This window comes from Ctenocephalides felis, unplaced genomic scaffold (assembly GCF_003426905.1).
Source record: "Ctenocephalides felis isolate EL2017-DRISC unplaced genomic scaffold, ASM342690v1 CF-g0.4_SCAFFOLD_01922, whole genome shotgun sequence".
In the NCBI taxonomy this organism is placed as follows: Eukaryota; Metazoa; Arthropoda; class Insecta; order Siphonaptera; family Pulicidae; genus Ctenocephalides; species Ctenocephalides felis.
Genome location: NW_020538076.1, coordinates 1586 through 15215, shown reverse-complemented (window position 1 = coordinate 15215; position 13630 = coordinate 1586). Strand labels below are relative to the sequence as shown.

General features: G+C 29.2%; 1 pseudogene; it reads right to left on the bottom strand.

Moving 5' to 3' along the window:
* Window positions 1-643: 643 nt before the first annotated feature.
* Window positions 644-3439, bottom strand: LOC113380190 (annotated as a pseudogene).
* Between the last annotated feature and the right edge of the window lie 10191 nt (window positions 3440-13630).

The following is a 13630-nucleotide window of genomic DNA, read 5'->3' as shown; positions in this document are numbered from 1 at the left end:
ACCGAATTAGTAATAATTGTATTTCAATAAACAATGAGTCTAATGATTACAAATTATACAAAAATAAATACAAAAGCAAAATTTATGATAGTAGTAAGAGTTGATAAATAGTTTTGTTCATCATATTTTAAAATAATATATGTTTTGATTATAATTTTTAATTTTGTTGCATAACTTAATAATCAAACTGTATCGCATTGATAAATTGATGTTTTGTACCCTGTTCTGAATAATAATAAATAATAATATCATAAATAAAAAATTATGATATCAAGCTTAGTAGTTACAACATCTAACGACAATATTATGCATATTTTGTAAAACTAATATATATTTCTTTTTAATCATCACACTTTTATTAATTATCTTTGTTAAAGATATTATTTCATTAATATTCATCAATATATATTTGTAAATAACTGTTAATATAAAGTGCAATGCATGTAATTAGTACGTTGTTTTAAATACACAATTATTCATGTATCATTCCGCAGAACCAAATTTATCAACAATAGTATAGAGTTGTTTATATTAATGCTTTTTTTAACAAAATGGCATGACATTTTGAATAATGATAAGTGACTTGTGATAGTTGTCGATTTGATTTAAGATTTGGAAATTATCATATATTCAATAAATGAATTCATTCCCATATTCAATTACTAAGTTCAAATTCCCAGGAAAATATTTCTTTCTCAGCGAACCACAGTGCAATTTCTCTTTCAGCGCTTTCCAAAGAATCAGATCCATGAATAACATTATACCCTGTCTGAAATCGAAATTAACATTGATATTTCAAGAGAAAATATTTAAGTACAAAACTAAATTAAATTAATAACATAAGCAATAATTTTATAAGACTTTTGCATGCTCTTTAATCAATTTCTTTCGATTATTTGAAAATATTTACCGTTTAATCTATCTAAAAATAAGGTAAAATTAATATTTTCTGTTTTGGCTTTTACATAAAAATTTAATCTAAAAAAGTTTGTATAATAATAAAAGTTAAATATTATCTATAATATAAAAATGAATCGCAAAATGTGTTGGTAAGCGCATAACTCAACAACGCCTGGAAAAACTTGGCCAATTCTTTTTTTTAAATGTTTCGTGTCTCTTGAGCTTCTGTATTTATCTGATCATTTGTTGTCTCTTTTATTTTGTATGTCTAATTGGCCTTGAATAGCATTTTCCCAATATGAATCCTATAATATTCTGAAGTTTTCATACCTCTCCCACCTTTCATTTTGCGTAGTATTCCCGATTTTCTCATTTTTGCAAATCAGTTTCGGTTTACAACAATAGTATGAAATTATAGCATACTTTATTATTACTATTCTACTTTTAAAATGAAAAAAATCCAGTACTTTCGAGTGCCTCGTCAACTAAGCACTCCTGATCAGATTTATGCCACACTTATCTAATATTGAAATCACTTCAGTCAAATCTTTACTTGTCTAATGTACTTACACCTCGTAGGTATGCCTGCGATTTCTCCAATTGATGCCAATAGTTTTAAATATTTGAAAAAGCTTAATTTTGTTGTGTGTCAAAGCACCTTTCGAAAATGATTCTCAATATATTCAAATATCACTTTTCGTGACTTTTTAATATTATTTTAGCCATAAGCTTTCTATTTCCTAGTTCTTCATTTTCCTTGTGTAGTTGTCTACAGGAAAACTCTCAATATTGTCCTCACGTAACCGGTCTCAAATATCGAAGGGCGGAAACTTTTAACCCACCCTTTTATAACTATTGAGTAACTTTAAGTAATAGTCGATATCAATACTATAATTGCATATTTACAAAATATTCAGACGCAGAACTATTATTAGAAATTGTGTGAAGCTTAAAAAGACCTTCAGTTCAATCACGCAAAACAATTAAGTTTTACTTAAAGAAAAATATAGCAAAATCATGAAATAAGCACATTTTTCTCAAGGTTGTTACAACAAATGTAATTACAGTTCAGCAAAAATTCGATATAACGGCAAGCTATTAAGAAATTGTTAAAATTGTTGCACGCAAGTATGTTGCCACAAATAGTGAAGACTCATCACTTGAAGAGCAATCATATTTCATATAGTTGAGATTCTAAATAAGCAATCATATTTCAATAGTTGTTTATTCTAAATAAGTTAAATGTTAATTTTGTTTGAGTAGCTTTTAACTGTTTTATTTAGGAAATTGTTTAGTGAATTATTTTTAGCAAAGCAGAGTAATATTTCTGAACATAAAATAAGCTTACATTAAAAGTTCTGTACAACTAGCTAACATAATTAATTTGTGAATTATCAAATATAATTTTTTAGTATAAGTCTAAGGTATAATTAATGTCAATTTACCTTAAAAAATATTACTTAAAATATTCACCTTAATGCATAAATCTCCACGAATTGTTCCTGGTAGACACTGAGTAGGATCTGTGACACCAACAATCATTCGAACCATTCGAACTGCGTCAGGACCTTCCCAAATCATAGGAATCATAGGCCCTGAACTCATATAATTTATCAAGCTATCAAAGAATGATCTTTTTGCGAGATCCGCATAATGTTCATTTAACAGCTCATCTGGTGCCTTTGTTAAACAAACAAATATTAATGTTTTAATTTAATGTCGTATTATTATTACCATTAATAATAATAACAAGCAAATTTCAATTAACGTCATAACATAATTTTAAAAACATATAATGAAATGAAATGATATTTAATACTTAAGCAACATAATAATCATATTTACATAATGCACATTATTAATAATTTTAAACTTAATAAAAAAGCATAATGATAGTAGGTAAATAAAATAATTTGCATAGTGGTTCAAAGTTTATTGAGATTTTTTATGGGCTTAGAATCCTTAAATTTATGCACATTTGGCCTGATAATCGATTCTTTATTATACTTTAGAAAAGATTATGAATAAGGTCATCTGCGTTCATTAGAAGATTTGCAAGAAACCTGAAACAAGTCTTCTTTTTATGGAGGTAAATATTATAATCTACCACCTAAAATATTTTGAGAACGCGGTTCAATAGCATTAAGTAGAAAAACAGACAATTTATTACTTCGCTTATGATAATAAAGTGTAATTACATTATATTTTTGTTTCTAGTTCTTGTCTGAAGCACAACACAATATGAGCTTTCTATTATGTTACTTTTACAAACACATAATACATAACACATAATGTTTTTCCTATTTTTGCACCAATTTCTATTTGTGAATTAATTATTTTATCACATATATTTTGCAATAAACATGCAACACATGATATTTCAATTGTACAACTAAATTATTGTTATGCTCACCTTCATGAATTTCATAGCTATCAATTTAAATCCTTTAGCTTCAAAACGTTGAATGACTTTTCCCACGAGTCCTCTCTGCACGGCGTCGGGTTTCAGTATTACCAAAGTTCTTTCTGTACCTTCCATCTTTATAAGATGTACTTTCGACCAATATATTTTATATTGAAATGACTTTTAACGACTGAAACCGAAACAGGTGGCACGCAAGAAATTTGCGAAGCAAACGCTTCGATCGTTTTAAATCGTAATCGTTCGTGTTTATTCTTACTAGTCAGCTAGGGGCTATATGTAACGGGGGTAACTAGTAACAGACGTGTTTCAATAGGATCCTAAAAGATATTAGAATTTTTTTCCTTGATTTTGGACATATAAACTATATTGCATAATATTGTCAAAACTACTGTCCGGAAGGCCGACGCAATAAAAAACTGTGCAAGTCAGTCATTTTTCACGCATGGCATAAAATTGATCTATCACAAGGACGAGCAAACCGCGGCCCGCCAGAGGTTTTTCTGCGGCCCGCCAAGCATTTCTCAACTACAGATTATTTTTCTAGACATTTTATCAAATCCGGCTAATTTTGTTGTCAGTCAAATACTGGTAAAAACAGTTGTTCGCAGAAATAGCATTTCCTGATAAAATATTATTCCTCCTTTAATATTAATAATATTAATTAAAGTATTAGTTTAACAATATTGCAAAAAAATTTAAAAATTCGTGAATTTAAAGACTTCCTGACAATTTATATATCTATTGCAGTATCTTGTGTATCACATTCCATTTTCAGAAAAAGAAAATGTGAATAAATTTTAATTGTGATTTCAAATGTTCAAAGCTAACAAAACAGCTGTTTTCATGTAAATGTTTTCTTCGCCATTTACCATGCAAAATTATACAGATTTAGAAAATGTATTTTTTCAGTAAACATCGCAATTTTTTATAAATCGCGTGTCAGCGCTGGGACATTTTCGCCTTTGAAAAAAACCCAAATCAAATTATGATAAATTATTTTTTTGGAAGTACGTATGTGTGCGAAAAATTTCACAGCCCCTCAAAAGAAAAGTCGCTGGATAATAATTCATTCATTCAGAAAAAATGCTAGATTGAAGATTGTGCCAGATTTTAAATGTTTTTCCATATTTTGTGTCCAGATTTTGACTATAGATTTATCTTCAGCGGTAAAAGTACATTGGAAATACATCGGAAAACATATGTCACATACCCAATCTAGACAATTTTTTTTTGTGGATCCGTGTTAAATTCAACCATGAAATTCATAAAAAATTACCACCTATCAAAACTGAGTAAAACATTTCACAGCTGCATACGTCTTGCTATTTTCCGCATGAAAAAAAATAAAATAAAGAACGAAATTTAAAAAAAAACGGCTGATATTGATCAGCTAATATAAAAAAAGCAGTGCCAAATTTCTTTTGGTTCCAAGTTTTTCTGTTTAGCTATTATGTGTTTTCATTTTGTATTAATATTTATAAACATTTATAATATACACTCATAAATATATAAAATATACACTTTTTTCAATTGTATTTTTGTTTTTTTTGTGGCATTTTTGTAATTTTGTTGCAATTACATTATTTGCGCGCTCAGACAACAAATTTTTTGACTTAATTTTAGTTCAGACTTTTGAGTTTATGAAGTTTCCTTCATAAAGTTTATTTAAAAAGAAAAAACAATCATGGGTTGTACAAACGTAAAAAAAATTTTAAATTTTGTTTTTTTTTTTTTTTAATGCGGAATGCAAAACTACGTACAACTCCAAATTTCCATTACTTTATAATAGTCATTTTAGTAGTCCAATCATTTTTTATTTAGCTCGGCAATAGATCAATTAACCTTTTCGCCTTTTTTGTGAACGTTTTTAATGGTTACTTTCGATAAAACTGATTTGCAGTATAAACTACTGTACAAATATTTCTCAATGTGCATTAGAAATACATAGTTTTTGAATGACTTGTAGAAGAAGCAATTTTAGCAAAACAAAATTAGAAATTGAATATCAAAATCTGAAGATAAAATTGTTTTTGAGAGAAAACTGAAATTTTTTTCAGGGTACTTGATATCTCACTCGTTTCGCTAAACATAGCATAACCTAATTCAGATATGAATGTTAGTATTTTAGCCTTGTAGTGGGTAAATTATCAATGTAATATGTGTTAGCTGCCCCTTTCATTTATATACCACATATTTATACGTTCAGAATTAGTTAGTCATTTCTAATACTTATGATTTTCTAAAAATATTTCCTGTGGCTAAACTTTCGCCGGGTCAGCTAGTATATATAAACTACGTGTGGCCCGCCATAAAATTTTGAAAACCAAATTGGCCCGTGGGTTAAAAAAGTTGCTCGCCCTTGATCTATCATAATATATAGATTTGCGTTATTTATTTATCCCTCATTTGCACGACTTTAATCAACAACTCATATCCTCCGCATCTCATTCACTAATTTTAAATTCTATATAACTGATTGTGTTTCAATTTATCAGTTGTTGATAATGTGTAACAATTTTTGTGATTACTAATTTATTTAAGTAGTTATCTTAATCAATGTACAAAAATCACACCTGGAGTTAGTTGAAACAAAACCTTGGGGCTAGTTGTGAAATACATGAATTATATACAGATTCCAGTGAAAATGATCAAGTGAAATGGAATTTATAGTTTGAAAGATGCGGGCAAATGTACGTTGTGTTACTATATCTTTAGTAAGTATTGTAAAAATAATTGTAATTTACATTGATTTGTGATATTTTATCATAAGTGATATTATATATATATATATATATATATATATATATATATAACGAAAAAACGAAAATTCCGGGTACTTTTTGAACACACCTCGTATATATATATATATATATGAGTGAGTTCTTGAGGGCTTGATATATGTATATATATATATATATATATATATATAATATCACTTATGATAAAATATTGTAATAATAATAGTTTGCGTTGATTTAAAAAAAAGATTTACTTAGAAAGATTTACTTAGAATTATCGGATCGCATTTTTTCTTGCAAATGATTACATAATGAACAACAGTTTTCTCGACGTTTCAAGTCATTCAGCATCGAATGCTGCCAAATTTGAAAAAAAAAACGAGAATGCGTGTGTGAGAGACCGATTTTTTTATCTTTTGTCCACGTTTTCTCGTAACCGATTTCAAAAATTTGAAAGCAATTCGATGTGAAGAACTCGTTGACCAGCTTTGCACAATGATCAACCAACCCGTTTCTGTGTAGTTTTCAGTAAAGTGAAAAAAATTATTTAAAATTTTTGATTTTGAAAATTGAAAAACTGTTGGAAATATATTAGTTGGGAATCGCGTAGGTAAGTTATAATAAGGTATAAAAATATCGGCCGACCCGTATCTTCGTAATTAAATGTTGAAAAAAAATTATACGATGCTGATGAAATGTTTTATGATGATAGAGATCATGGTCTTACCTAAAAAATTTCTCGAATTTTAAAAATTATCGAAGTTTTGTGAAGTGATGATTTATATTTTATCAACGTCTTCTCAAAAACGGCTGAACGAATTTCACATATTTAAAATCCATTAGTATGAACTTGAAGCGCGATTTGATTTCCGTGACTGGCCAAAACGTTTCTTTGTCTAAATAGCCGAATCTTAATTTTGATTTATTAAGCCATATATCAGGAAGTTCACATAAATTGCCTACAGATAAAAAAAACACTATTTATTTTATCAGTATGATTTGAAAATTAAGCCACATTTCAAATTGTGACAATAGAATAGGAGCCATTGTTCCAAACATCTATCATGTATTTAAAGTTTAACCACTTGTATTAGGTTTATAATGTTTTAGTGTGTTCTTTGAGACCACAAAACTTCTCATAATAAAGAATTCATAACAATCAATTGCCAATACTTACCAAAAATAAATTAGCACGATTCCTTATCTCTCTAACAAATTTTGGATTTTTAAATCCGATTCAGTATTTTTAGCTAAACCATGGAAAAAAAATTTACATCTCTGTTAATAATAGAAAAACAGTTTGAGATATTGTTGCGCCAAACTTATCGATGCAAGCCTTTATCTAGATACATCAAATTAATATATGGTTGGACGGGGCACAAAGGTCCAATTTGAATTTAAGTAATCATACTGTCTAAACCACATGAATTAGATTACAACACATAACGCGTATAGAACAAACAACTATCGTAATTATAGAAATGTGATTTTTTTACTATTCAATACCTTAGAGATTACCAAACAGTTTCAATACCTTATTCTTAATTTCTAACGGGTTTTACGAATGCAAAATATAAATTTCATGGGCGCATTTTTGACAAATATAACACTGTAAATAACCCAGATCTGGTATTTTGTCAAAAAATATTTATGATCAGAGTTGAAATAACTATTATATCATTTTATTTCTTGTAAAAGTGCCTTTTCATTTAAATTTACATTTACATATTCATTATTTTTTTATGTTTACTTTTTTGCCAGAGTAAAGGTTCAGTTGGTCCTTTTAACTCTACCCACATTTAGGCTATTATAGGGGTTATATAAAAACATCTGACTTAATACAATTTGATTACGCATACTTAAAAAATATATTAAGGTCTCATAAACTAAATAACAGTGCTCACAATTGGTGGCGGACTTTCTTACCAGCGGATCTTCAAGCCCCGCTCTACCCTATAAGTATTCAAATACAAATGGTGCTGGCCGGTGCTCGTTTCCCGACGAGATTCGGTATCAATTTGCAGATTGAACTGATCATGCAGCAATCATGCGGCATTGCGTAAACACAATGGCCGAGTTCGACGCAACGAGGTAAGGGGTGCGCAAATACTCGAGCAGCAGAGTAGAAATATTCACCGTACTCTGCGTATTTGATAAACAAATATGTGATTGAATGTGGGTAAATTGAATGTAAGGTTTCTATAAAAGTAGCTTTTCAATTTGTGACTTGTCGAAAACAAAATAATTGGATTGGAAGCTAATCATTAGTTTTTACATGCCCGTCTTATCGGTGTTCTTATTATTAGTAGTTTACATATTATATATTATATTCACAAAATACCAGTTTCAAGTATTTTATAGATTTATATAAAAAGCAAATAAGTTATTATTTAGTTAATATGAAAGATAATGACACAAATTCTCATTATATGACAGAAGAGCACAAGATTCAATTTGTCTTCCAGTAATTATACTAAACCAATGAACTATGTCACAACACATAAACGTATCAAACAACGATCCATCGAACTATGTTCCCAGTTAATTCCTGATTATAGAAATATGTATTATTACTGTTTTTTTGGTAAAATTGTTACACCCCATAGGTTAAAATAGCTAGTAGCCAAGCAGTTCCAAAGTCTTATTTTTAATTTAATGGAATAATACGAAACAATGGCTGCATTATTCAACCAATGCAAAATAAAAATTTCATGGGTGCATTTTTTATAATGATTATAGTGTATATAAACTTTAACTAGTATTAATATTTAATTTAATATTATGTTCAGAAAAACTCGCAGCTAATTCATCATTACAGAAATGTGTTTTTTTGCTGTTTTTTATCTGGTCATCTGGTCCTTTACACTCCATAGGTGGGGTAAAATGGGACGACCAGGGGCCAGCCAATTCTTATTCTTATTTTTAATTTTAAATGCATTTTACAAAATAGCTACATTATTCAACGAATGCAAAATATAAATTTCATCGCTACATTTTTTACAGAGATAACACTGTATACAACCTTGTTCTGGCATTATGTCCAAAATATTCAGGAGAGTTGAAATAAGTATTTACTTAATTATTCTCTTATAAAATACCTTTTAAAACTTAATTCACTTTATTGTTTACTATTTTTTATTATTTACAACTTTGCCAGAGTACCCAACTTACCCCACTACGTGTATGCTTTTATTATAGATATTATATAACAAAACTGTTCAATTTGACTTAAAAATAACAGTAAATCTTATAAAACAATTAAATGACGTATATTCTTCAAGATTATATTAGGGTTTCGAAAGCTAAACGACAGTGCTCTCAACCTAAAAAACTGACAACAAAAAAAATATTTTCGTTATCGAATTTCAAAGATTCCCATTCATCTCTCAACTGCAAAGTCGTGAGAATCAAAGTGATGACTGATTATACATAATTTTGCCTCTACTTTCAAACATTGTTAAAAAGTTCGTAATTTCACTTGTTTTTGAAATGCTGTTGATAGACCTTTTTACCGTACATTTTTAAGCCTGGTAAGGCTGATAACTATATTTACATATTTGTTTAATATTTTCCACTATTTTCGACTATTTACACAAAAATATATATAAAAAAATATTTCCAAGCGGCTAAAAATTTATTAAAACATTTTATATAAATTGTAATTATTGCGTAACGCCAGATAAATTAATCGTCTACTCTCTATTACAACTAAAATGCCTGTTATTACAAACACCCGCGTAGTTTGCAACCGATAAGTCGCTTAGAACGAATGTGGTCCGTAACGTTAACCACATTCGTCATACACAATTCTATAGAAACATAAAAAGCACATAGTAAACAACCCCAATATTTAATATGTAGAAAAATTTCTCCTCACAAAAATGATCATTCATATTGTAAATTACACAGAGTGTTAGCATAATCCAATGTGCTTTTCCGACCAACTCATGAATAATATCGTTATTACAACCCATGTCGTACGATGCAATAACTTTTAGCACATATTTGCGGAATTGCTTATGGCACTAATCACATGATGCCGCAGAAAATTTCTGAAAGGGGATAAAGCACAATAATCTATTAGAAGCATTGGCTAAGTAATCCGATTATGTTTGGCAATGTGAGGTGAAATTAATAAATTTTTACTAAAATCTTTGAATCAGAACGAAATAAATTTTATTTCTAAACAACTTTAAATTCTCTTGATTATTTCTAAAGACTACATAGGGGAGACTGGGTACGGTTGTGCCACTTTTTTATCAGCAACAATTTTGAAAATGTAGCTGGTTAGCTGGAAAAGTAGTAAACTAAATCATAATTTGAACATTTCTCTACGTAAAAACGATAAATTAGTCATGAAATCAAATCATACAGAAAAGGGTGAGTGTCACAACCGTCCACACCCCTGGGATGGTTGTGAGGCACAAACATAGGTTAAAAAACAATAGGTATAAAACCAAAATGGTTTATAACTACTTTTATTGTCAGTAATATGTAACACAACACACAACACAACATAATCACTTAAAGAACGCTTCTAAATATAATATAATAATATATAACAAAACATAATTTTTTAAACAAAATTAGCTAGAAATCTTAGTGAAATCTTTTTTTTTTTGTGTGGAATTTTACTTTTCCTTTCTCTTTCATATTTTGCCTTAGTTAAGTTAAATTTTTCTTTATAGGTTTAATCTTCACAAAAAAAAACAGATATACAAGTCACGACATTACCCATAAAATTGGTCACAACCATACCAACGAACACTTCTCAAAATAAATCATCGTTGTGACTGAGCTAAATTTTGAAGGCAAACACTAATTGCTGGTAATTAATTACTAATGTTCAACTTACAGCAAAATAAAAAACAAAGTAATATATATTTGTACAAGTAACTGTTATTATTAAAAGAAATCGAACAAAAAAACTTACTTTTGACTCTTTAACAACAAAACGGTCTTCAACTCTTGTTAATGTAATCCGGTGACTGAAAGCAATAATGGAAACTTGCTCAAACAAACATACTACATTTCTCTCTCTAGGGACTTTATCTTGAATCTTTAAAAATAACCTAAATAGTTTTTTTTACACATGAATAACATATATAATATATATATATATATATATATATATATATATATATATATACGAGGTCTGTTCAAATAGTACCCGGAATTTTCGTTTTTTCAAAAAAATATTTATTTATTCGTCTACATTAATGTGGTCCCCTTCAAAGTAGTCCCCCCCAGATATAATACACTTATGCCAGCGTTTTTTCCAATTTTCGAAGCACCCTTGATATTCACTTTTTGATATGTCCTTGAGCACTCTCAGCGATTTTCTTCAATCGAGGAAAACCGCCGTCCTTTCATGGGTCTCTTCAACTTTGGGAATAGGAAAAAGTCACACGGAGCCATATCTGGTGAATTTTTGCACTTTGCAACACTTTATTTCATTTTTTACGCAAAATTTAATACAAATTCTTTGACTTTTCAATTCTTCCATTGTAAAAATCGCCGAGCTCAGAAAAACACGTCGAACCTTAGCGACTACCACAGACAAAGTAAACAGTGAATATAGCTGAAAATTTCATCATACTTTAGGGGCATGTATACCAACACAATAAAAAAAAAATTTTGACAATCAGACACTCCAGACCCGCGAAATTTAATTATTAGTAATTCCGGGTACTTTTTGAACACACCTCGTATATATATAAAGAGTAGAACACAATTAATCTTTTCGATTTCTATAAATTCATTTTTATAAAACATTAATAAAAATACTTCTTATCGGGGTTGTATTTATTGCTTCAAAACGCGACTAAACTAAATAAAGTTGTTTAAACGATTATAAAAGCTGCAGGAAATCTTCATGAACACAACACCACCATTAGCTTGATGGCATGAAATAAATTCCCATATAGAAGTAAATTTTGAAGCAGAACGTGACCGAGGCGCGAGCTGTTTAAATGGGCATTATATCAACTCGGAAAGCCTACGCTAAAAGGTTTAAATTATAATAACACAATAAACGCGACACTGGAGCATAAAACCTGCCACCACAACGACAAACTAAATTTACAACAGGAAAACACCTGCTACGTTGGAAATGAACCGGGAGTGGTTGTATGAGAAAACAGATCGTACGCACTTACACTTACGCAATATACTTAGTCCTTTAAAAATTGTGTGGGAACTGTAAGACAAATTACCCGCATCATTGAATAAAACAAAGACACCTGAGCTCGCAATTAACGAATTATTAAGGGAGGATCAAGGAAAAGGTTTGCATTTTTAATCGAAAATATGAGGAAATATTGATTACACAGATTAAACTATATTATATCATACTTCTTGCTTGCCATATCAAATATTACTGATCACTCATGGGTGACTCCTATATATCATATATCTTAATTCAATGGCATTTGATTATTAGTATTATTTATTATATTGAAATATTCAATATCGTTTATACGTCTCGTATAACTTTTAATATATTGAACGGCAAGGAGACCTAACTAAGTATCCTGTTGGCTGTTGTGATTATAAAAGGCTTCATATTAGTTCTTTTTCTTTCTAATCATGTATATTTCTCTTTACTTGTGACCTTGCCTTTATTTCGTTACAGCAGTGTCCAAAAAGGTACTTGAAATCATATTTAGATCCACATTTTCAAGTAGAATCGGATAACACTACGGTTTGATATCTGACTGCTCGACGCAAAAATTTAACCTGGACCCTGTAGTTTCAAAGCCAAAGCTTTCGCCGCTAAGCCATGGACAAGCTCTAAACTAAAATAGGTATTGCAAATGAAAATATTAAAGTAACATTTATATTTTATTCTATAATAAATAAACTATAGTAATACATTTACATAGTAATACAAACATTTCAACATTTCAGAAAAAAACGTCTCAAGTTTGAAAACGTGTTTTCGCTGGGCATAAAATTGTTTCTCTTGTTTTTTAACTTACATTTAAATTTTGTATTGAATACCGTTTTCTAAATTTAGTGAATATTTGTTTAATTATTAACCAACGTCACAAGTAAATTTTCAGCAAATATTACTTAATTATAAATTCCATATTGTATAATTATATTTATATTTTATAATTAAGTCGTAAGCCTCTAATATCGTTGCACGCGCATATGACACCACTTATCGTTAGAAACTCTATTGCCATACAAGGTTTCATTAAAATTGCTAGAAAAATTCTTAACAAATAAATTACAAAGAAACGATCCGACCGATCTTTTACAAAAAATCAATTTTGATCTCAATCGAATCAGAATTACTTGTAAAGGTAAGAAATGATAAACTTAGCAAGTCAAATATTTTCGTCAAAAAATAAGCTTTGCCTTATTAAGGATGTTAAACATATCAATATTTAGCGAAGCCAGTAAATAGGCCAGTGTGAAAGTGATTGTATCATTTTGCGTGCAATGTAGAATAACGCTTTTTGTTTTGAAATTGTTTTGAAACGATAAAAGTGCATCTTGCCAGTAAAGAAAAATATTAAATTCCCACAGTCTTTCGGCACCTGTTACTATTATAACTCAA